Source organism: Neofelis nebulosa, chromosome 4 (assembly GCF_028018385.1).
Source record: "Neofelis nebulosa isolate mNeoNeb1 chromosome 4, mNeoNeb1.pri, whole genome shotgun sequence".
Classification (NCBI taxonomy): domain Eukaryota; kingdom Metazoa; phylum Chordata; class Mammalia; order Carnivora; family Felidae; genus Neofelis; species Neofelis nebulosa.
Genome location: NC_080785.1, coordinates 24,672,167 through 24,697,393, shown reverse-complemented (window position 1 = coordinate 24,697,393; position 25,227 = coordinate 24,672,167). Strand labels below are relative to the sequence as shown.

At 50.5% G+C, this 25,227-nt stretch overlaps 1 long non-coding RNA gene across 1 annotated transcript; it reads right to left on the bottom strand.

The window, feature by feature from the left end:
• Positions 1-105: 105 nt before the first annotated feature.
• On the bottom strand, positions 106-24,722 carry LOC131509026 (uncharacterized). Its single transcript, XR_009260265.1, has 4 exons — positions 23,722-24,722; positions 17,288-17,480; positions 3,445-3,554; positions 106-1,780 (listed from the first exon to the last, which is right to left on the bottom strand). It is a non-coding gene; the product is annotated as an uncharacterized LOC131509026 (long non-coding RNA).
• Between the last annotated feature and the right edge of the window lie 505 nt (positions 24,723-25,227).

Sequence of the window (25,227 nt, the reverse complement as noted above, 5' to 3'; positions counted from 1 at the left end):
TGGTAACATTTTTGCTTTTCGGGGCCCGGCAGCATTAATTACCGTGTAGCCACAACCCTTTGAAGCAGCTTGGCTGACAATTTAAAAATGAGAAAATGCCTGAGACATAGGCACTGGGCAAGGGAGACCAGGAGTGATTGCTGGGAGACAGGAGCTGGAGGCAACTTTGCAGGAGGTGAGGGATGTGAATTGCCTGGAGGGTGGAGGCTGTTTTGTTGGCGCTGAGACACCAGGGTGAAGGCACGTGCGGCCAGTTACAAAGAAAGGCAGACAAAGGACAGACGAGAGGGAAAGGGACACATGGAAGAGGCCTTCTGGGGCAAAGAAGTTTGATATCGAAAGGGTTAAGAGTTGAAAGTTCCAGAGCAGAGCGATTCATGAGATGGACAGAGTAAGGCCCGTTCTGGAGAATATGACCTAGATAATCACTACCACCCAGTCAGGCTGGGATCTTTTAAGCCTTTCATTCACCAAAACTGGGCACTGTGGCTTATTCTCAGAGTGTAAAAGTTCTAAAATGTAAATGGTTGTCTTTTTTTTGTAACTTCAAACAATTTTTTGGTTGTTAAAAAAAAAATCCAAATAAATTAACTTTGCCCCCTGGTCTTTGTTCTGTGTCACCCTTTGTGGAGGGGCTTTAGAAGAGCTATTTGTGGGTGACAGGCCACGGCCTGGCTGGCCTCCAACCCCCACTGGGTTCAGCTCTGCCCGGGCTTGGCCACAGCCGGCCGCCAGTTATTCAGGCTAAAGGATTCCCCCAAAGCACAGAGCTGGCAAAATGAGCACATTCTGTGGGTCTGCACATCAGCCTTGAGAAGCGCCAAATTGTTTTTGAAACAAAAAAGAACGACGACAACAACAACAACAAAGCTGTAAGCAAACAACGTGCAGCCTAACAGCAGACCCAAGCAGGTGCATCGACCCTGGGAAAGACAGGACTCCTCTTGTTCCGGGCACAGAGCACAATCGTCTCTGCGGTGCAGTTAGAACGTGACAGTTCCAACCCAGGGAGGACTGGAGGTGGGGGTGGGGGGCTGGCCCATCCAATAATCACTTCCACGGGCAATTTCAAAGTATAGTTGACAGCGGCCAGTCCTTTCCTGAGTACTCGTTTAAGTGGTGGAGGAAAGGGAGACAGAGCTGTGCAATGAGGAGAAACCACAGCCGGGGGGTTGGGTATCGGATAAGGCGGGAACAGCCTAAATGGGTCACTTGGCAACTCAGGAAGTGGCTGGCCTCTGTACCCGTGAAGACTCCTGTAGCTGCAAGTGACAGAAACCCAACGCAAACCAACTTAAACACAGAAGGATTTGGGGCCCACGTTGCTTAGAAGTCCAGCATGGTCTCTTACAAGACTCTCCTCTGCACTCATCCCCAAGGACCTAGAAAGGTACCAATGCCATGACCTCTCCAGTCCCTGCCTGCCTGAGGTGGGTAGCAGGGGCCTGGGGACAATGGGTTTGCCCCTTGGTGGCCATCTGGGACTGTCCGAGATGTCTTGTTCCTGAGTAGGCACGAGCCTTAGTAGGTCCCCGAAGTGGTCTGGAAGGCAGCCCGCAGTAACAGGGGTCTCGGAGCAGAGGCCTGGAAATGTCGTTCCCTTCTCGGTGAGGTGACTCCCAGGGTCAGAGTGGAAGGGTATGTTCTTCAAGTATCCTTCCAGAACCTTTCCCACCCTCGGGCATCCTCTTGCTCTCCCCCCGAGGCTGAGCTCACATCTCCCAAACAGCTGGCAGCGTCTGACCATGTCCAACCTCCAAAGGCAGGTCTTTTGCAGAGTCTGGTGAGAAAGAAGTCGGGTCAACCCAGCAGGACCTTTCAGAAGAACCCCAGCTCAGATTCGTGCACAGCAGCACACAACCAAAAACATGACGCCCCGTTTCCCCTCAAAGAATTCAGAGTTGTTCATGCCAGGCTTTTACCTTCAAGATCTGAGTCTAGTGCTGTCTGACTACCCAGATTCACTGATTAGTTCACTGGTACATTGTCACCCTCAGCTCTTTGGGGTCCTTCCCCAGGAATGCACTGTCTCAGACCTGAGATGGTAGAGTGAGTCAAGGATGGAAAGAAGGTGATGGAGCCTCCATGCCCAGCCCTCATCTCAACCCCAGCTCCCAGCACAGAGGGTGCCTAACCCTTAGGCCAGTTACTTAATTCCTCTTAGCCTCAGTTTGTCATCTGTACAATGGGAATATAATATAGCACCTTCATCAGAGGTCTTTAGAAGATAGGATGATAAAATATTTGGGAAGCTATTAGCCCCATGGGTGAGGTACAAAAAGCAGTCAAAAAATCATGTCGTTGTTATCGGTACTAATGAGTCAAGGAAGCAAAAGGAGTGAGAATTGCTTTCGCGGACAGCCCTCCTTGAGACAGCCACAGCTTTGGTAGGGACGCCCGGGCACAGGGCTCCCCTGTAGCTCCTTAGGAAGCCCTCTCAGCCCCCATGGGGCAGCCAGAAGGTGAGGGGGAGAGGGAAGGTCCCAGTGGAGCAAATCTCAACCAGTGAGGAATGGGGGTCTGTGGATAAATCCCCCAGCCGCCCACCCTCTGGAGGGGCAATTTTAAGGGGCAATCTGTAGGACTGGGGCCTGGGTGCACACACCAGTCGCATCCAAGGGGCATTCCTGATTGGCTTTTCCCCTTGCCTGGCCCCGCTGTCCCTGCTCCTCGCTCCTGCTTCCTAGCGTCGCCTCCTAAATACGCCTCCTGCACCAGAACCCTTGTCTCCAGCGCTGCTTATGGAGCAACACAGATCAGGCAACTACAGAGCAAACAGAGATAGATTTGGATGCTGGGAGAACTGTGAAGCCAGACTCCAGATAGGTGTAGGAACCACACGCCAGAACTCAGAGAACCGTCCCTAGGAGCTCAAGGGAGAAAAGGAGAGAACGTTCCTGAGGAGAAAGGAAATCCACTTGGGGAAAGTCTGACATGGGAAAGAAAGCGAGGACAGGAAAAGGAATCTACTAAATGGAAGAATTACAAGATTAATAAGGAAGGGAAGGGAAGGGGAAGGGGGAGGGAGGGGAGGGAAAGAGGGGAACAGAGGAAGGAAGGAAGAAAGGAAGGAAGGAAGGAAGGGAGGAAGGAAGGAAGGAAGGAAGGAAATGAAAAGAGAAGAAATAAATATAAAGTTAACATTGCCAGGGTCACCTGGGTGGCTCAGTCGGTTGAGCATCCGACTTCGGTTCAGGTCATGATCTCACAGTTCATGAGTTCAAGCCCCGGGTCAAGCTCTGCGCTGACAGCTCAAAGCCTGGAGCCTGCTTCGGATTCTGTGTCTCCCTCTCTTTGTCTCTCTGCCCTTCCCCACTCACACTCTGTCTCTCTCTCAAAAATAAACATTAAAAAGCAAACAAAAAACATTGCCTGTCTTAGTGCATGTGGGCTGCTAGAACTGAATACCTGAGGCTGGGTGGCTTGTAAACAACAGAAATTTACTTCTCACAGTTCTGGAGCCTGGAGCTTCAAGATCAAGGTGCCAGCAGCTTCCATGTCTGGTGAGCACCTGCCTCCTGGTTCGAAGACCACATCTGTGACGGTGTCCTCACCTGGTGGAAGGGGCAAGGGAGCTCTCCGAGGTCTCTCCTCTAGGGCACTAATCTCCTTCATGAGGGCTCCACCCTCACCCTAAGCACTTCCAAAGGCCCCGCCTCCTAACACCTAACCTTGGAGGTTAGGATTTAACATGAATTCTGGGGTGACACAAACATTCAATCTATGGCATTGCTTTACGATCGCTGATTGAAGGAAAGATCAGGTCAAATCAAGGGAGTCTCAACCACTGACTGTTTCTTGCATAAAATGTCTTTTTACAATAAAGGGACCTAATATTAGCATTTCTTCCTTCTACTGAGTTCCCATAGCCCCTGGTCACTCAGCGCAGCTCACGGGGAATCCTTTCTGTTGAGGTCTCACCCCTACACCCTTCCCTGCCCGACTGTAAGCCTGTGCGGACAGAGTCGCCTCGCCCCGGGCCTGGCTGTTGTGTGCGGCTCAGTACAGGCCCCCCGCTCTTACTTGGTGACCAAAGGAACTGAGACTCCTATAGTAACAAGCCTGTTATATCAGGTCAGCAAATTCTATAAAAAGCCTGAAAACAGCCCTACCATGAAAGGGTAAACTTCTTAAAATTCTGCTTACTCTTGGGGTGCCTGGGTGGCTCAGTTAGTTAAGCATCTGACTTTGGCTCAGGTCATGATCTCATGGCTCATGAGTTCGAGCCCCGTGTCGGGCTCTGTGCTGACAGCTCAGAGCCTGGAGCCTGCTTTGGATTCTGTGTCTCCCTCTCTCTCTCTCTGCCTCTTCCCCGCTTGTTCTCTGTCTCTCTCTCTCAAAAATAAATAAAGACATTAAAAAAATAAAAATAAATTCTGCTCACTCCTAACTTGCTCAACAAACTTCTTCCTTTTTAGTTCGAAGATACCATCCGTAAAAGACAACATGAGACAATGATGGAAATCTGAGTAGGAATTCTATTTTAGATGATGAAAGGAATTATTACTAATTTTATTAGCTGTGGTGATGGCATGGTGGTTAATTATTTTTCAATGCTTCCTTGCTCATTAGAAATTCAAACAGAGGGGTGCCTGGGTGCCTCAGCCGGTTGAGCGTTTGATTTTGGCTCAGGTCATGATCTCATGGCTCATGAGTTCAAGCCCTGTGTCAGGCTCTGTGCTGACAGCTAAGAGCCTGGAGCCCTGCTTCAGATTCTGCAACTCCCTCTCTCTGTCCCTCCCCTGCTCATTCTCTCTCTTTCTCTCTCTCTCTCTCTCTCTCTCAAAGATAAATAAACATTAAAAAAAAGTCTCTAAAAAAAAAAAAGAAATTATATATATATAGGGTTAGATAAACAAGGTCAATAACATGTTGATAATTGTTAAAACTGGGTAATAGGTACACAAGACTTTATTACAGCAAACTCTCTACTTTGGGGCAGGATTTCCAGATCAACACTTTAGGGTAAGGTGCAGTCCAGCCTGGCCCCTCCGCGGGTGGAAGCAGGAGGGGGTGAAGGGAAGAGGGAGAAGGAGAATACGATGTGGAGCTGAGTTGTATTTAACTTCACATTTGATTTCACTGCCTGGCAGATGTCCCAGGGCCTGGGGGGCTATGACAGACTGTCAGTGTGGGTGTGAAACAGCGAACTAAAACAGAGATTTAACAAATCAAACAAGGAGACAGTGGTGAGAGCCAGCTGCAAGATATTGGAGAGGCAAGTCCTGGTGCTTATAAGAAAAAGCCAAAGGAGTGGAAATTAGACCCTCGGGCGTTGCCCTAGCTCTGCTGGGCCTTGGGGTGCCCCATGGAAGCCACGGAACTCCCCTTCTTCCTCCCCAACAGGGAATTGTGGTGTCCCCACCCCACAGGTGTCCCCCAGAGGGACCACAGGTGTCCCTCTGTATTAAATACAAAGTATAGGGCGAGAAGCCCTGAGACCATTCGTAAAGGAAAATGGGATTCCTGTGTCTTTTCCCCAGCTTAAGTTATTGTAATAAAAAAAACACTTCATTCCTACCTTCAAAACCTTGTCCCTGGGGTTCTGGATCTGGCTGCAGCCTGGAGCAGGGTCATTCCTTTTCTCCCCTGGCTTATGGCAGACCCGCCCGGTGTAGGAGCAAATCTCTATTCCGTTCCACCCAGCCACCAGCACACCTGCTACAGAAACTTCAGGAGATTCGGAGGGTTCAGAGTGGGGCAGGCCAAGGGACCTACTCAGAGGGAGAGTGAGGCTTCCCCCTTTGGGTCTAAGCCAGAGCCCTTGGCACTGAATGCTATTGAACCTCAGACAGGCCCTACCTGTCAAAGGCCAGTGTTTCATCTCAGGCAGATGTCCCCGAGGAATATCACAGACCAGAAAACCAATCCTGAGATCGCCTCGACTGTCCCATCCTATTTTTGGCCGTAATTCCTGAGGAAACCCCAACCCTCGTAGTTTCAACTTTTCTGTTTATAAAGTCTGTGTATTTATCTGAGGGAAAACTAGCAGGTGCAGCATGAGTGAAGCTCCCCACCCCTACCCTGCCAGGCCTGAGACAGTGACAGAAGGGGAAACCCCTGCTCCCTTCCACACTTGGGCTTGGACCTCCCATAGGACTCAAAATCTGGACCTGGTCTCCACAGGCCAGTAATTATTTGGAGATCACGGCAACGGCCCAGAACCCCCTTCCTTACTTCAGGATGGAGAGATTTGTGACCTTTCATTCCTTACAAGAGCAAGGCAGCGTGTTTGTTATTTGTCCCGCATACTGGATGACGGCTTAGAGATTTGGCCCAAGACTTGCCCAAAAGCTTGTATCTGCGGATTAGAACCTGAGCCTCCAGACTCGCCAGACCCAGAGGGATATGTGTCTATCTATCCCCCACCCCACCCAAGCCCACACCCACGTACGGATTTCCAGGTATCTTCTGTTTGCCGTCCCACCGCCTTCCCTCCCCATCAGAGGGACAGCCGTCTGGAAAAACACTCGCTGGCCACGTCACTGTCCTAATGTGAAGAGCTCGCAGTGTGGGTTGCTTGTGCACAGACACACACGGCGTGGAAGCAGACGCCTGTGCAGAGGGCTCCAGGGTTCACTCTCCGTGTGCTTACCTTCCACCGGCACTCCTGAAGCTCCCCGCATTAGTCACCTGTCCTGTTACTTTTCCTGGGCAAGGAGCCCTTTAAACACAGATCAGAAGGAACACCTGGGTGGCTCAGTCAGTTGAGCATACGGCTTTTGATTTTGGCTCAGGTCGTGATCTCCTGGTTTGTGGGATCAAACCCTGGGTCGGGCTCTGTGCTGACAGTACAGAGCCTGCTTGGGATTCTCTCTCTCTCTCTCTCTCTCTCTCTCTCTCTCTCTCTCTCTCATTCTCTGTCTCTCTGCCCCACCCCTGCTCATACTTGCACTCTCTCCCTCTCAAAATAAATCAAAAGCTTTAAACAAAATCGCAGACCAGAAAACCAACGCTTGGGGCTCTTGGGCAGCTCAGTTGGTGGAGCGTCCGACTTTGGCTCAGATCATGATCTCGCAGTTGGTGAGTTCAAGCCCCACATGGGGCTCTGTGCTGACAGCTCAGAGCCTGGAGCCTGTTTTGGATTCTGTGTCTCCCTCTCTCTGCCACTCCCCTGCTTACACTCTGTGTGTGTGTCTCTCTCTCAAAAATAAACTTAAAAAAAAAAAGTTTAAAGAAAAAAGAAAACCAACCCTCACCCGTCTACATCCCCTCACTTGTATATATTTTATTTATACATTTGTTAACATCTCCCTCCTACCTCCACCCACCCCACCCCACCCCACCCAACACATATAAGCCCCTGACAGGCAAGGATGCTCTTTGGGTCTGTTTTCTTTTCTTTTAATGCTTATTTATTTTGAGAGAGATAGCATGAATAGGGGAGGGACAGAGAGAGGGAGAGAATCCCAAGAAGACTCCAAGCTATCAGCCAAGAGCCGGGTGTGGGGCTCGATCTCATGAAGCATGAGATCATGACCTAAACCGAAATCAAGAATCAAACACTTAACCCACTGAGCCACCTAGGTGTCCTGGGTCTGTTTTATTTTCTACTCTATCTCTAGCACATTGGCCAGATCCTGGCCCAGAGTAAGTACAAAACAATTATTTGTTGGCTGAATGGGTATCCGACTTCAAGAGCTGAATGCACATATACACTTTGCATTTGGGCCATTAAGTTTAAGAACAGAAGAACACCCATGAGGGGAGGCAGAATTCTGGGCAGTCTGTCTGCTTAGATGATCCCAAGACAGATATGGTTGCTAAAGCCTTGCCGTGTGGACAATGCTGGAGGAAGATTGGAGGTCAATAGGTAGAATTTAGCAGAAGGCAAATTTGGGCTTAAACTCACAGTTGGAGCTGCCCTACCTTAGGGGTATGGGCGAACTTTTGTAGGGAAGCATCCCATGAGTCATGACTTTTAGTCTCCGTTCCCTTAAGTAGTCTCCTTCCACAGGACTCAGAGCCTGGCCATGTGACTTGCTTTGCCCAATGGGATAATTACCATTCCATTGCCAACCATTCCGGTTGTATATTTTTTTAATGTTTATTTATTTTTTTATTTTTGATTAATGTTTATTTAAAAATTTTTAATGTTTATTTTTGAGAGAGAGAGAGAGAGAGTGCAAGCAGGGGAAAGGCAGAGAAAGGGAGACACAGCAGCCTCCAGGCTCTGAGCTGTCAGCACGGAGCCCGACGTGGGGCCCGAACCCACGCACTGCAAGATCATGACCTGTGCCGAAGTTGGATGCCCAATCGACTGAGCCCCCCAGGCTCTCCTAAGCATGCTTTTAACTATCTGTTTCTGATGCTTTGACATTTAGGGGCCTTGTTGATGCTAGAGGGACTGCACCCTCCATAGTTAGCTAATGCCCAGAGATAACAAACAACTCTGCAGGGAGCATTCCTTTCAAATGCAAACTAGCCAATCAGCCACCACCTCTGTTGGGCTCTCACACTCAGGGCCACAAGCCCCTGCTCTAATCACCCCAGGGCCAGGTAGCAGATAACTAGAGCTAGCCCCTGTGCCTTAAAATCTGCCAAGATCATTCAAACTGGCCAATCCTAAACCTGCTTTCCCTGCCTGGCCTTGCTTTTCTGGTGTGGTTAAACCAGTGCCCAAATCATGTCCATAGGAATCATTCTCTAACTCTCAGTTTTGCTTCCTTCAAAATTGGGGCCATTCTTAAGTGGTGGCAATGGTGACCACCAAAAACTCCAGGCTTCTGCTCTGCAGCTTGGCAACTCCCCAAAGAAGAGAACTTCTCCTTCCTAATTATTCCAGCAAAAGTCTCAGGGCTGACTCTCATTGGCTTAGCTTGGATTACATGCCTCTTGCTGAGCCAACCACGGTGGCCAGGGGGATACAGTACTCTGGTTGGAGAGATTTGAGTCATCCCAGAAACTGGGGAAGGGCTCAATCCCACTTGGAATGAAAATGGGTAAAGGGTAATTTCCCAAAGGAAAAAAGGGTTCAATTACCAAAAAGAAAGAGGAATGGATTCTGGGAAGGCAGCAACAACAGACAACCTGTCCAGGAATGCTCTGAGCTTCTCTGTCCTGGCTTCTTTGATAGCCTTCCGAAGCCTTGTTCCAACATGGATTTCTTTCTACGAGAGCAAAGAGAGGGGGTTCACTTTGACCCTTTACTTACTCGTGTGAAGAACCAAAACCAATTACAACTGGCTTTTAACTTCAACCACACAGCGTCAAATTAAAAAATGATGTTTGACCTCAGGCTTTGAAGAGGGTGTGACAATTGTCCTTGGCCCTGAGAACTTCTGAAAAGAATGGAGAATATTTTTGCTATTGGTTATATTGGATTGGGCCTTGGTATGAAATCACCCAAATTGTCATTGCTCACGTTAGGCTTATTCTATTGGTCTCTCTGCTTTGTCTGGGGTCACTCTTTTCCATTGAGAAAATTGGTTCCTTTTCTCCTCCCTTATAATGGAGCTCATGCTCCCAATACTTTATCTTATAAGGCATGGCTGGGCGCTTTACAATAAGCATGATGCCCATAACAATCCTTTACAGTAGAATAACACCTTCCTTCTAGAAAGGACTTTCACTCATTATTGTATTTGATGCCCACATAACCAGGGTGTAGGAGTGTAGTATTATACTCCTCTTCTTTAGATATGAAAATAGACTCAGAGAGGGCACGTGACTGGCTGAAGTTCACAGAGCTCTGTCGCCTTGGGTAGAAGGAAAATGTTGGCAAGGAATAAACAGGCATTTCTTCGAGGCTTCATTTATTTACCAAGATTAGACTTTATTGCTGCAAAGCTAATCAGGACTAAAACCCCCGAGGAGCTAGTTTGCAGTATGCAAACTACAGTAGCTCAGAAGGACCAAAACACAAACAGAGTCACAGGGCCACCAAGAGCCATGACTAGAGCCCAGCCCAGCTCATCCGCAAGCAAGTCCAAGAGATGCAGTCCCAGCCCGGCCCCCTGGAGAGCAGTTCTCCATTCAGCACAAGCACCCGGGAGCCTACATCTGTGGCTCAGCTCTTCTGTGGAACTCCTCCGCTCCTACCTAGCGCCTTCTCTCCTCAGAGAGACTGGTAGTTGGGCCACAGATGGGACTGAGGCTTTGGTCTACAGAGAGGGAAGGGATACGTCTGGTAGGGCCTGGAATGCTGGAGAGATCTTAAGCCTGAGTAGACACTCCAGGCTGATATACTTAGGGTTTCCCTTCCAAGGACTCTCTTCTTCCTTACCCACCTCCTTGCCTTTTCCCTCTGTGCCCATCCTCTGTGCTGAAATCCCAGTCAGAGAGCTAGCTGGCACTCCTCTTTGGCTTGGTCTCCACACAACTCACAAATTCTGCTTGCCACCGAAGAAAAGAAGGGACCCAAGTAGCCAGAGGAGACAGTGTCCCTTTCACGGGAGGAAGAGCCTCTGGGGAACTGGGGGACCCTCTTCCATTCCTTGTCCTGCCTCTGGAAACTTCCAAGCCATCCTCTCACCCAGACACTCTGGACCCAGGACAGACTGGCCAGAGAGTAAGTGACCCAACCCCAGAGCACTCTGGGAAACCTACTGTGTTGGCCCCAGACCCCACGACGGGGAGGGTAGTAGATTTCCAGCCTTATCTGAGATGAATGGGACAGGGCTTATCAAAGCCTGCATGGGCCAGAAAAGAAGGAACCCAGTGAGCTCACTATGCCTTCCCAACATCAGCGAAGCCTTGCCTAGAGGATCCAGGCTGTACGCTGTTGGGACACTTCTATTCTAGAAGTTTCCGCCAGGTGGCAGAGAAAAATATCAGATGCCAGAAACGTACCCATCTGAAAGGATTTCTCCCACAGGACAAAAAGCAAAAAACAAAAAACAATCATACCTTCTCCCAGTTAGAATGTCTGCAATTACGCACCCCCTATAAGTGGAAAAAGGAAGCCAGGACTAATCAGATGACATCACTCTAGGAACCCAATGCATCCCAGCACCAATCTTTTTGAAAAGCTCCATATGGGAAGATACAAATTCAATTTGTCTTGTCTAGGGGAAAAATGAGTTTTAAATATGTTAGATCAAAAATGATATCTTATGTACCAGACATTAGTGATCCAGAACGAACGCCTTGGGAGAAAAATTGCCCTGAAAATTTTAAGTATTCAGGTTGCTAAAGAACTAGGAATTTATGCCGCAGTCCAAGCACAGAAAGTCCACACTGGACACCCACATGTCCCAGACTGGGCCACAGCCTCAGACAGAGCCCTGGTTCCTGAGGACCGGCCTGGCAGTCTCCCTCAGTAACACCTCTGCCCACCTTTCTGGGACCTGCCGCTTCCATGGCTTCCTGTTCAGCTGGGTTGCCAAGGCCCGAAGAACTGGGAAATGCCCCATGGAGCCAGTCCAAGGCCAGAGCAAGTTGGTAAGGGATGGGGGGAGAGAGAAAAAGAGGCCCAGTTTCCACTGGTTTCCCAAGCCTGGTGGACACCAAAGCTATTAAAAGGCCAGTTTACAAAAACACTGGAGGGCACTGGTTGTTCTCTTCCAGGACAAGCTGAAGGGACAGAAAGCCCCAGGAAGATCTGGGTTCGAATCCTAGCTCTGCCAGTAGCTGGCTAGTGCCAAGGGTCTTGGACAAGTCTCTTCTTTCTAATCCGTGGTCGATAAAACAAAGAGTTGGCTCTCAATGACATCCAGGTTGTCTTTCAATTCCGTGACAAAGATATTTTTCATTCTTTCTGCTCTCTCTTTCTTTCAAGAGCCTGTAGAACAAGGTAAGAGCACAGTCTTTGCAATCAGTCTGCATGGGTTTGAATCCAGGCTCAGCTGCTTTCTAACTGCGTGACCTTGAGCAAATAACTTAACCTCTCTGTGCTTCCATTCCTGCTTCTGCAAAACGAAGATGACAGTCTCTGTCTCGTAAACGTGCGAAAGGATAAGATGAGTTAACTTACGCAAAGGCCTCTGGGTAGCTCCTAACACGTAGCTGTTCTTTACTGAGCAATTACTGCATGCCAGGCTCCGTACCAGGCATAATAGATACAGAAATAAGCCAGAGAGATATGGTCCTTGCTCTCCAGGATGTTATTGTCTCCTAGCAAAATGTTCCCCAGGAATTTCCTCTCTTACGGTCACTGGTTTGTGTCCCAGAGGGCGGGAGACTCCTGGCATTCTGCCTTTGGCGTGGGGTTGGACAGGGAGTGAGTCCCCCCACAAGCCCCCAAAGCATGCACCAGCTGCCCGACATCTCGGCTTTTTTCCTTCCTGTTCCTTTACTGCTTCCCACTCCAGATTCTGCTTGCAGTCTGACTTCACAGATAATAGAAATAAATAAAATCTGCAAAAGAGCCTTTCTTTCTCCTCCCTCACCCCTTTCTCTCTCGAATTTTCTCCTGTGTCCACTGGCTAGTATTGCATCATGCAGCCTCACAGCCTCGCTCCACTTGCCCCGTTTGGGAACTACAAGATCCCTCGGTGCCTCCCTGCCCTCCTAAGAACACACTCTGGCCTCGCTCTTCCTAGAACCGGATGCAGCCATACTCTCCTTGGTTAGTGAGGACATCGGCTGTGGGAACATTCGGCTTTGTTTTCCCCCTAGGGACGGGGGCGGGGGCCGGGGAAATTGCCCAGCTCCTGCACAGTCAGCGGGGAAGGTAGTAGGGATTAATCCGGGCTCGCCCAAATGCAGATGTGGCCCCAGCCCAGGAGGGAGGAAGAGCAGTTGCTGTCTCAGGGGCCAGCTGCGGCCCGCAGCGGGGGCCCAGGGACAAGAAGGAGGCACTGGCCCGGAACCGGCAGCCCCAACGGGTTCGGTGCAGCATCCCGGAGGCCTGGGGCTGCCCTGCCCAGCCCCGCCGGGCCAGGAGAGCTGGTTGATTGATGCCTTTAATAGACATGCTGGGAACTGGCAGGCCGAGTGTTTATGCCCAAATGCACATTGGCTGTTTAAGGAATTCCCAAATCCCTCGCTGGAGACTAGATTATGAAAAACATTTCCAGAGGAATCCTGTGGCCTCCTTGCCACTCTGCTCATCCTGGGCTGCCAGTGGGTGGGAGGGTTGGGGGACGAGTGCAAAGGGCAGCCCTTTGGCCAGTCCTGGCAGGTTCTGGTCAGTCTAGGGTAAAGATAGTTGTAAACATTTCTTGGGTGCCTACTATGTGCCAGGCTCTGGAAAAACAAAAGCAATGGAGAGGAAAAAGAGGAGCTCACATCCCAATGGACAGACGGCTGCACAGAGGGAAAAGGAGGCTCCCGGAGTTGTGGGAACACACAAAGGTGGCCTTTGGGGTCCTGATGCCCCTGCCATACCCTCCCCATTCCCTCACCGCTGCAGGTGCCAAAATCCTTTTCCAGTCACAGCGACTTAATGAAGTCTTCCTTCCATCATGATTTGTTTAAAGAGGAAGTTTTTTTTTTTTTTAAGTTTATTTAGTTATTTTGAGAGAGCATGTGCACATGCAGTGGGGAGTGGGGGAGGGGTGGAGAGAGAGAGAGAGAGAGAGAGAGAGAGAGAGAGAGAGAGAGAGAGAGAGAGAATTCCAAGCAGGGTCCACACATCAGCACCCGACATGAGGCTCGACTTAGGGCTCAATCTCACAAACCATGAGACATTACCTGAGCCAAAATCAAGAATTAGATGCTTAACCAACTGAGCCATGAAGGTGCCCCTATAAAGGAAGTTCTTGAAACCTCCAAAGCCTCCAATAGTAAGGGTGTTGGGGCACTATAATGGAAAGTTTTTAGGAATCCTGACAGATCTGGGGAAGGGGAGGAATCTAGGGGAAGGTCCTCAATAAATCACACACTGGCCTGAGTCAGGATATTTGGGATTTGGTCCATGCCTTGTCACTCTAGCTGGGTGAGTTGGGGCAAGCAACAGAAACTCTCCAGCCTACCCGCTGGGGTTCTGCACTGTTTAGGTGACATGGCAGATGGGACTGGGAAGGGGGAAGCACAGTGGGAGCCTTTCCTGTCTTCAGACCACAGTGATAACACATCCCTTCCTCACATACCTAGTGTATACTTGCCGCTGAGTTTTGTTATTTTAAGTGATCTCTACACTCATTTTGGGGCTCAAACTCAGGACCCTGAGATCAAGAGTCCCATGCTCTTTTGAATGAGCCCCCCAGGCACCCTGCTGCTGAGTTTTGTATGGATCACTGTTCACACTCATTTATATGTAAATAGTTGTTGGGGCGCCTGGATGGCTCAGTCGGTTGAGTGTCTGACTTCTGCTCAGGTCAGGATCTCACAGTTTGTGAGTTTGAGCCCCGCGGCGGGCTCTGTGCTGACAGCTCAGAGCCTGGAGCCTGTTTCAGATTCTGTGTCTGCCTCTCTCTGCCCCTACCCTGCTCATGCTCTGTCTCTCTCTGTCTCTCAAAAATGAATAAACGTTTAAAAAAATGTAAATAGTTGTTGAAATAAGACAATATTTAATGAGGGTAAACAGAAGACAAAAGGCTCTTATGCTTAAGTGCGTGCGTGTGTGTGTGTGTGTGTGTGTGTGTGTGTGTAGGGTGGCGTCTTTGTAACTGCCATATTTTGTGACCCTGCATCAGGCATCTGAAAAGGCAGTCTCAGGGCCATCCAAAACAGGCTAGATGGGAGCCAAGTTGCCCTGGGATCTGGGCAGGGGAGGTTATGGGTCTGCGATGCCCAGTTGCCAATCTTTCAAACTGATGTTCCCAGTGCCTGGTGGCCCAGCAAACGCTGGCCCTTCCTCCTACCCCACTGCCATGATGTCTGGGCCACAGGGACTCGCATCCTCACCAGACTTCCACCCCCAGGCAAGGTTGACCAGAAGGCCCAGCCTCATCCTCCACACCTGATGATCAGGAAAATGCACTTAACCTCCTCTGCTATCCCTTCCGTCCAGCCCAGAAACCACCCTGCCTTGCGGCTGACAATATGTGTCCCTGCTCTGCTTCTGGGCTTCTAAGCCCAGCTTAAGGGGGAGGTCAGGAAGCGAAGTCTAAAGTCTGGGGCTCAGGTATAGAGGCTGGGCTCGGGGAGAGCAGCAAAGTTATGTAAGAGGATTAACAAGAATCCTGTGCTGGGAAGCCAGACACAGCCATTCTACCTCGCATGTTGAGTGGCCCTGGACACGTGGGTTCACTTCTCTGGACCTCAGTTTCCTCATCTGCAAAATCTTCATGCAGGACTCCATTTCTTAGGTCTGTTCTAGATTTACCCCTGTACGAGTCCATAAATAAATGTATCAGGGGGAAGACACCCAGCCAAGTCATCCAGCAGCCAGTTATATAATTCTGAGCCAACATACCAATATAATGTGTGGAAAACAAATTTTATTTCATGTGCCAACTCAGGTCTGTGGTTAGTGTCTCTCCGGAGTGCTGGGTGAAGAAGGAATCTGAAGCCTTATCCAGCAGGAGACAGGATGGTTTAGGGTTAAAAGCTGGGCTCAGAGACAGACACCGCTCCCCTTAAGAGCTGTCTGATGTGAGCAAATTACTCAATCTCTCCCAGCTCTGGGCTGGTTGTGATGGTGAAAGAGATAATGCACAGTGAAATCCTCGCATGGGGTAGGCACATAATCAATGCCCCACGCAGATGCATCAGGGCTGTCTGGGGCGGGCATAGGAGGGTCAGGGAGGGAGGTGGGCCAGGACGGAGCCCTGCCCTGTCACAGTATCTCCTTTCTCACATCGCAGTGATCATCCTGGCTGTTCACCCTGTTTCTCCCAGGGGTGAGATTAGGAATCTCCTTGGGATAGAATCAAGTCAGAGGAGATGGCCCATCCCCAAATCCTCCTGAAACAACTACGTTGCTCCTTTCTTTTTCTTTCGTAAAATTTGTTTAACATTTAGTTTTGAGAGACAGAGTGAGACAGAGCACGAGTGGGGGAAGGGGAGAGGGAGAGAGAGAGAGAGAGAGAGAGAGAGAGAGAGAGAGAGAGAGAAAGAGAGCGGGGACACAGAATCTGAAGCAGGCTCCAGGCTCTGAGCTGTCAGCACAGAGCCTGACGCGGGGCTCGAACTCACAGACCGCAAGATCATGACCTGAGCCAAAGCTGGCCTCCCAACCAACTGACCCAGCCAGGCGCCCCTTTTTTCTTTCTATCCCGGAGAAGATTTATCATTTCCAGAAATGCCTTTGCGGCGCCCCCATCCCTCTCTTCACGGAGCCCACCCTCTGCCCCTTTCTAGGGCCAGACGGCAGGAAGTGGGTGGCAGTCTCTGGTCCTCTGACCTTGTCCCGGAGGGGCTCAGGCTTCTCCTTATACAGGTCTTCCTCCAGATCCCAGTCCTGCCCCTGGACTCCAGAGGTGCAGGTGCTAAACGCACCGCCACCAGACAGACGGGCTCCTTCCCAGATGCTCACTAACGTGCTGGGTCCAGGGAGAGAATTCCACCGGCTCAGCAAATTTCCCTTTGTTGTTGGTTTTGTCTGTTGGCTCCCCTCCCCCCCCCGCCACCCCTTTCTCTTTTTCCTTTCTTCCCTCGAGTCAGCAACGCAGAGTCCAGCGAAGCAGATGGGGCGAAGGGGGATAGACGCACCCCCGCGCAGGCCGCAGGCCCTCGGGTCCCTTTGCCTCGTCCCAGGCCAACCCCGCGCTGCAGACACCCGCGCTTCTGGCCCTCTTTCCCGTCCCCGCCCCCACCGCCCCACCGGGAACTGAAGCCGGGGAGGCAGGTGCCCGTCACCTGGGGTCTGGTGGGCAGGTCCCTGCCTGCCTACAGCTCCCTGCAAAGCGTCCTCCTTTCTCCTTAGCTCGTTGAACCCTGAAGACTCCAGAACCTCTAAGAAGTGCTTTACATTGAACTCATTTCAATCTCACTACAAGTCTGTGAGCGATCCTATTATTAGGATCTGTTGCTGTCAGCAGGCAAACCGAGCAATAATAATAATATAATAATCCGAGCATAGCAAACCAGCAATTTTTCATCCGAGCATTAAGATTTGAAGGGATATGTGAAAGGCTCCTGCCCACAGAAATATTACCCTACACTCAGGTCTAAAAGTTTACCGTAGATGTATTTAGCAGGAGTATGTCCCATGCAATATTTCTCTGTTGTTTGTCTGGGATATACTTGTACTAAAAAATGATCTATTGTTTATCTGTAATTCACATTCAACTGGGCACCCGGTATTTTGATTTGCTAAATCTGGCAATCCTAGCCTTGTGGACCCTGCTCTGAGTCTGCACAGAGGCCTCACCTACCTGGAAGTGCCCTCTGCAGGCACAACCACAGAGCCCCACCCCGCTGGGGCCTGGGAGGTGGGGGGAGGGGGGGAGAAGGGGTGGGAGAGGTGGAAGGCCCCAGGTCACTCCTGTTTCTGCTCCATTCTACTGATCATACTCACCAGGATCTCTTCTTCTTCCTCCTCCTCCTCCAGCACTACAGCCTATTGCCAACTTCACAAGCCCCCACCCCGGCTTGCTTGCCCAGCAAGCTTGCCCAGGCGAGCGGCTTGCCCCACAGCTGGCCATCTAGGATGCTGCAAAAAGGATACAGGGTCTTGTCCAAAGTCCTTCCTCAGCAGCCCTAGTTCCATCCTGATGTCAGAGAGGAGAAAGACAAGAAAGTATAAGAGGATGCATAGCAAAGCTTCCAGATGTCTGTGCTGAATTACCAATGGACTCTGCCAGAGAGCCAGTAGATTGATACATTCATATGAGCAGCACGTGGTTATGTACCAGGGATACAGGAGTGAACAGCACAGCACATCCTGGTCCTGGATGAGCACACATCTAGCAGAACCAATTTCTAGGTAAGTAACGCCAGGTGGCAAAGGTCATGCCGGGAGACAGCACACAGCAGGGTCCCAGGGCACCCAGAGGTCAGGGGGCTGGGGCAGAAAAGGACCCCTCAAAGAAGAGATGAGCTGAAACCCAAGGGCTGAGCAGGAGGTCTCCAGGTAGAGGGTCACAGTGGGTAGCTGGGGGATAGAGTAACAATATTTTTGAAGTTTCCAAAACAAGAGAGAGGCTCTTGGAAATATTATGCTGAGTGAAAAAAGCCAGACACAAAAGGCCACGTATTGTATGATTCTCTTTATATGAAATGTTCAGAATCGGTCAATTCATAAAGAAAAAAAGTAGGGGCGCCTGGATGTCTCAGTCAGTTAAGCATCCAACTCCTGATCTCAGCTCAGGTCATGATCTCACGGTTCATGGGATCAAGCCCCCCATTGGGCTCCATGCTGACAGCAAGGAGCCTGCTTGGGATTCTCTCTCTCCCTCTCTCTGTCCCTCCCCTGCTCTCTCTCTCTCTCTCTCTTTCTCAAAATGAATAAATGAACCTTAAAAAAAAAAAATAAGAAAGAAAGTAGATTAGTGGTTGCCGGGGCTGGAGGATGAAAATGTCACAGGGTTTAGAGAGAGGTAATGGTTGCACAAACTTGTGGCTATTCTAAAAACTACTTAATTTTACACTTCAAAATGATGAATTGTATGGTATGTGAATTATGTCTCAATTTTTCAAAAAGGGGTTGAGGTGGGAACCTGAGGCCCTAATGAGCAGCTGAATGAAGCCCAGCTCACATGGGACGAAAGGGAGAGGTAGGCCAGGCCAGATCCTTCAAGATCACCTTCAGATGGGCTTGATCTGAGGGCTGTGGAAAACCAGGGGAAGGTTTGAAGCTGAGACTGGTCAGCTTGTCACTTTAGAAAGACCCCTCTGGCTGCAGTGTGGAGGGTGCATTGAATGGGGGCCAGAAAGACCAGTTAGAAGGCTGCTGCCATAGTCTAGATGAGGGATCGTTGGGACCTGAACCGGGGCAGCAGGGAAGGAGAGAAGTAGGATTCAAGGGAGAGACAGGCAGAACGACAGGGCTGGGGATGGCTGGATGTGGAGGGAAGGGTGGGAAGAGGAAGGAGTGGGGTGTGCCCCAGGGAAACGGATTGGGAACCACTTACCAGGACAGGGAAGCCTGGGGGCAAGCCCAAAGGAGGGGATGTCTTGAGAAAAATGGTGTGGTCCACCTTGTGGAACACCACAGGGAGTCAAACAGGTGAGGACACACAGGCGTCCACTGGATTCAGGGACAGCTTGGTCACTGATGACCCTTGAGGGGACAGGGCTGGACTGATAAGAGACTGAGGCAGATTGAGGAGGATGAATGGAGGAGGAAGAAGCAGAAACTGATTCTTGGAACAGGTTTGTGAAGGGGAGAAGTGAAACAGGGGTAGAGCTGGCAGGGTGGGAGGGCTAAAGGTGGGAGGGAAGCAACTTGTTTGAATTCTGAGAGCCTGGACAGGCGGCTGTATAGGGTTTCTAAGGAAGTGGGTGGAGCCAGGAGCACTGGCCTCCTTGTGGGAGGAGGGATGGACCGGTTTCTGGTTAGCAAGAGGGAAGAAGAAGGGGCAGAGCTGAGGTGGGTGGCGCCAGGGTTTGTAAGCCCAGAGATGAGGGAAGGGAATTGCCACACGACTTCTATTTTATCGCTGAAGCAGGGGACAAGGTCAAACACGGAAGCTCTAGGCAAAATAGAGGGACTGGCCCAGCATATGTCTGAACTGGCTCAGAGAGCCTAATGTTAAACTTCCCAGGATGTTGTGAGCCGGTTATTGAACACAGCTGTTATTAAATTCTAGTAAATCCCCACAAAAATGCTCAACTATTTTTTTTTATAAAGGTGCAAAAACATTTTGCTTTTTCAGTGAGTGGTTGCAGTTGGACCTCATCAGAATGAAAAGCTTTTGCTCTGTGAAAAACCTCCTTGAGAGGATGAGAAGACAAGTTACAGACTGGCAGAAGATACTTGCAAACTACGTACCTGACAAGGGACCAGCATCTGGAACATATAAAGAACTCCCAAAACTCAGCAGTGTGAAAACCAAACAGTTCAATTAGCAAAACGGGCAAAAGGCACGAATGGGCGTTTCACTGAAGACGGCATCCGGACGGCAAATTGCACATCGAAAAAGTGTTCAAGATCATTGGACACTTTGAGAAATGCAAAATGAAACCACAATAAGATAACATGGCACACCTACCAGAAAGGCTAAAATCAAAAATAATGGTAACACCAAATGCTGTTAAGGATGTGGAGAGACTGAATCACTCATACATTGCTTTGGGGAATGCAAAATGGTAAAGCCACTCTGGACAAGAGTATGGGAAGTTTCTTAGAAAACTAAGGGACGCCTGGGTGGCTCAGTCAGTTAATTGACTCCTGATTTCTGCTCATGATCTCATGGTTTGTGGGTTCAAACCCCTCGCCCGGCTCTGTGCTGACGGCATGGAGCCTGCTTGGGATTCTCTCTCTCTCTCTCTCTCTCTCTCTCTCTCTCTCTGCCCCTCCCCTGCTTGTGCACAATGCTCGCTCTCTCTCTCTCTCTCAAAATAAATAAACTTTAAAAATAAAAATACATTAAAAACTGTTCCATACTGTATAATTCCATTGCTATAACATACTTGAAATGACAAAATTCTAAAGATTGTGAGTTTCCAGGGATGGAAGGGTGGGTGGAGGGAGGGCTGCAGCTTTCAGGGGTCCTTGTGATGAAGCTGTTCCGTACTTTGACTGCGGTGGTCACACAAATCTGCACATGTAATAAGACTGCATAGAATTAAATACACAGAAACACAGAGACGTACACAAGTAAGTGCGTGCAAAAGTGGCAAAATCTGAGCAAGGCAGATGGATTGTGTCAATGTCAACTTCCTGGCTGTGATGTGTACTATTAGAGGTTACCCCTGGGTGAAGGGAGCTCTCTGTATTATTTCCTAAAACTGCACGCGAATGTACACTTATCACAAAATAAAATATTTTAAAGATTAAATTACATAAATTACAATGAAATACATTATGTTTGAACCGATGAACACTGGAAACGAATCACTTCCTAATTATTTCACTACTATCTATGCTCCAGAGGCTCTTTACATCTATTGTATCTACATGGTCGCTAACTGATGTCCTGCTGGTAGCTTGAAATGGGCCACGGTGGGAGTATTTATAGCGTAAGAATCGGCAGACACTGTAAATCAGGGCTCCCCCCGCCCCTCGCCACCACAGAGCCCGTTGTTTACTCTGCCAGCACACCACTGGGCTGGCCTGCTTGTTGGAGTGGAATCGTCTTTCCAGGGCACAGAATCAAGAGTTGCCTGGAGACACAAGGATTGCTAGGTGCTGCCGTGGTGGAGCTGAGGGTGGAGACCATGACTTCAAGGTGGCCCAGGCGGCCCAGCGCTGTGGAAAGCTGTTGGCTGCCTTTGTTGACGGTTGGGGCTTTGCCAGGTGCCTGCAAGGGAAGGACAAGATGGAGAGGGAATCTGGGATACAGACAATTCGCGCTTGAAGCTGGAGTGTGGAATCTGACCTGGGAAGGGGGGCAGGTGAAGGCAGTGGGGACTGGGTGATGGGGACGGTGCGAAGGTGTCCGTGGGCCAGAGGTCCCAAAGAGCCTGAGGAGCAGCGGTGTTGCAAGTGACTGAGCATGTAGCCGAAAGGGTGGGGTCTGCAGTCAGGGGGACACAATGGCCGCAGGTGTTATCTCAGGGGGCACGGTCCTGGGGATGATGAATGGGCTGGGGCCACTGGATTCCAGTGCACAGCATGGCCACGGGTGTGGGCTGGAATGGAGGGCAGGGCCCTGAGGATAAGGAGCCCAGGAGTTGGACATTTCCATGGAGGCTGGTGTCTCCAGGGACAGTGGCAGGACTTGGATTAGAGGGAGCACTGGGTGAAGAAGAGGATATGGGGGAGGGAACAATGGAGGGAGAAAAGGACTGAAGGAACAACGGAGGGAGAAAAGGACAGAAGGGAGGGGAAAAAAAGAATAGTCTTCTTAGGAGAGGCAAGAAGGAGAAACTAATGTGTAGAGCCGGAGGGTGTTTGGGAGCACCATTTAATGATATTAATCGCCTCTATTTTCATTAAAAAGGCTAAAGGGCTTGGTGGAGAATCTAAATTCCCCCAGGGACCAGACTAAATTCCTGTCTTTGTCATAAGAGTCTGAATGTATCAGATGCTTCAGATTGTGTCCCAAATCACAGGACAAAACATAATCCAGAAAACAAGTGTCCCGGTCAGTTCACTGGACCACCCTGCCAGCAGCTCCCAGAGGATGAGTGGCTGCCTCCAGGGCTTGTCTGAGGGAGGAGGCTTCAAAGGCAAAGAGGCATCAACCAGAAGGCAGGAGGTGGGACCAGATTTCAGCTGGCCAAGTCTGATTCCTCCAACGACCCGAACGGGGACCCAGAAAAACCCCTGTTCAAGCCCTAGGAATGTAAGAATGGTGGGAAGTTTTCTCAAATTGCAGAAACCAGGTCTTTCTTACTCACGTATGGATTCGTGCTACCCAGCCCAGTGTCATGCATATAGCAGGTTAGTGGGTGCTCAGTAATTGTTTGTAGAATTAAACAGAATTTATTTGAAGGGAGAGCATTTCAGTGGAAGGGTGGGGACCTTGTTATGCTTCCCTTCCAGCCAGATTTTAAATTTAAGTTCGGAGAGGGAAGGAAATATTAGCACAATTAACTCTCTGACAGTAGGCTTCCGGCTATCTCCGTGGAAGTTTTCTTCCCGAGGGAGGAAAGGTGGGAAGAGCCTTCCCTTTGCTTCTCAAATTGCCCCAAGGGCCCTGCTGCTCCAGCAGTCCGTTCAGGTCGCCCTGCTTACGGTGGCCTAGGTCAGCTCTGCAGCTAGTGAGGGCCGGGCGCCCAGCTGAGCACGCTCCAAGTAGCTGACCCCGTTTCAACCTCACCACTGCCTCTGGGGTGGAGGGGGGCTGTTGTTACGTGCAGTCTGACAGTCAGGACCTGCAGGCTCAGAGGGGGCCCTGGCTAACCGGCCAGAGGGGCGGGCCTGGGCCACGAAGCCTCCTTCTGCCTCCCAGCCCGAGCCCACTGCTGCTGCCCCCCAGCCCTAGCCCCTGGACTGAAGTCACAGCAAATAGCCCTCTCTTCCCCAGCTCAGTGATCCATCCCTCCGGATAAACACCTGCCCCGTCTGTCCCCAAAGCCTGTGCCAAATCACGGTCTTGTTCTGTGTAGGTAGAGGGGATGGCAGGGGACGGAAAAATCCAGATTCCACTTTGGAAAGAACTTCAATTTGGGGGCAAGGGCAGGGTGGAAGGAGGAGAGAAGCATAGGAAATGATTTAGAAACAGCTGAACTTTGAAAAACAGCAGAAACATCTCTCGGGTGCTGCAGAGGAGTGCATTTTTCAATGAAGCTGTGCCAAGGGACTGAAAAATTGCTTATGAGCACAGGACGTTGGCCCAGGGAGCAGTCGGACTGACAGGGCGGACAGAACTGCTAGGAGGGCAGCTTGTTCGGAGGCAGCAAAGGAAACTTGGAGCACATTCGTAATCACTGAATTCCAGGAGGTCACCAAGTTCTACAGCCCCTCAATAATGTGACCGCTGCATAGGACGGAGACCGAATCCAAGGGCCACGGAGTGCTACGGCCACTGAATACTACAGTAACCAAATCCTACACCTCACATATAAAATTCTGGTATTAGTGCTCCAATAGATTAGGTCCTCCTTGACAATAATGTTTGTTAAAAGAGTAACAGTCTTGAGGCCCCTGAATTCACCAGTTGGTCCACTGTCTGGGTAGCCACAGTAAAACGACAGTAGACAGAGGTTGGGACCGAAGGGAGGGGAAAGGGAGAGAAGTCCTCCCTCCAAGCCTGGAAGCCAGCCCACACTCGTCAGCCCCGCAACACTAAAATTGCTCGTGCCTATGTTTGGTCAAGGTGGATGTTTGTGGCCAAGAGGGATCTGGGTTGTAACCGTGTTCGGGGATTTGGAAAGGAGGAAGTGTGGGGTTTTCGATTTTACCTGTTGGCCATTCTCCTGGGCAGCCAGGGAGCCCTGTTTGCCTGTGACTTTTCCCCGGCAGCTCACGTTGGCCATCCAGAGAGACTCCAGGAGGTGGAAGATGGCTGGGTCTTAGTGTGGTGGCCACAGTCGCAGGAAGTCGCCATGGTCAAGGGCCTCTCAGGGAAACTGCCTGCAAGCACAAGGGACCTTGGCAGGGCCTCCCCTGCCACATGCGGTTCTCCTGCAGAGCCCGCATCGCCTCCCACGCTGCCCCTACCCCCTGTCTCCATGCCTCTCTCTGCCCTCCCTGAGCCTGCCACAGGAGGACAGGACCGGGTTGTGTCCCCTCCCCGTGTTCCCAGGTGATTTCACAGAGGGCACGTGACAACTCCTGACAGTTGCCTTGGGCTGAGCGTGGAGAAGGGCAGACAAGAGGCGGTCAGAGGGGGCCGAGGCCCAGTTCTCGTGTGCCTTCCCTTTCCCCCACACCCCTCCATTTGGCCTCACCCAGGGCTCCTGGGGTGGGTCACAGTTGTGAGGGACCCCCTAGGACCCACCCCCAGCACCCCAGTCCCAGGCAGAAGTCCCGCCTGCCCTGTGGCACCTTGATTCTCCCCTGTCTGAGGGGTCACTGAGGAGGGGGATGTGGCCGCTGGTCCAGCTGAGGGTCTACAGGAAGAGGACAGCCACATGGCCACGGCCCGAGGTGTGGAGGCACCCGCTGAACTGATTCTTCTGGGCGGCAAAGAGATTCCAGTACTGCCTGAGCCCCCCGGGGTTTGCTTTCTTCCTTCCTTTCCTCATCACAGCGATCCCCGTTCATTGTGGAAAGTACGAAAAGTGCAGAAAAATGTAAAGAAATGTAAAAACAATAACGGATGATCCGTAACCCCGAAGCAAGCACGAGTAAAAGTTGCACAGACTGTCTTGCAGCCTTCTCTGCTGTCTTCCTTCACGTGGCTTGTTTCTCTTATCAGCAGGTGATAAGCTGTCCGCTCCGGAGCTAAACGCTCCAAATACTTCGGGATGCTGTTTTTTTTTTTTTTTTTTTTTTTTTAATTTTTTTTTTTCAACATTTTTTATTTTTGGGACAGAGAGAGACAGAGCATGAACGGGGGAGGGGCAGAGAGAGAGGGAGACACAGAATCGGAAACAGGCTCCAGGCTCCGAGCCATCAGCCCAGAGCCTGACGCGGGGCTCGAACTCACGGACCGCGAGATCGTGACCTGGCTGAAGTCGGACGCTTAACCGACTGCGCCACCCAGGCGCCCCCGGGATGCTGTTTTAAAGGCTGTACGTGATGGTTAACTCAATCTTATGTCAGCTCGACCGACCGGGCCATGGGTTGACCGGATTACATCTTACTTCTGGGTGCGTCTGTGAGGGTGTTTCCAGATGAGATTGGCATTTGAATTAATGGGCTCAGTAAAGTCGGTTTTCCTCCTGAAAGTGCGTGGGCCTCATCCAATCCACTGAGGGCCTAAAACGAACAAAGGGCAGAGGACGGAAGAACTCGCCCCTTTT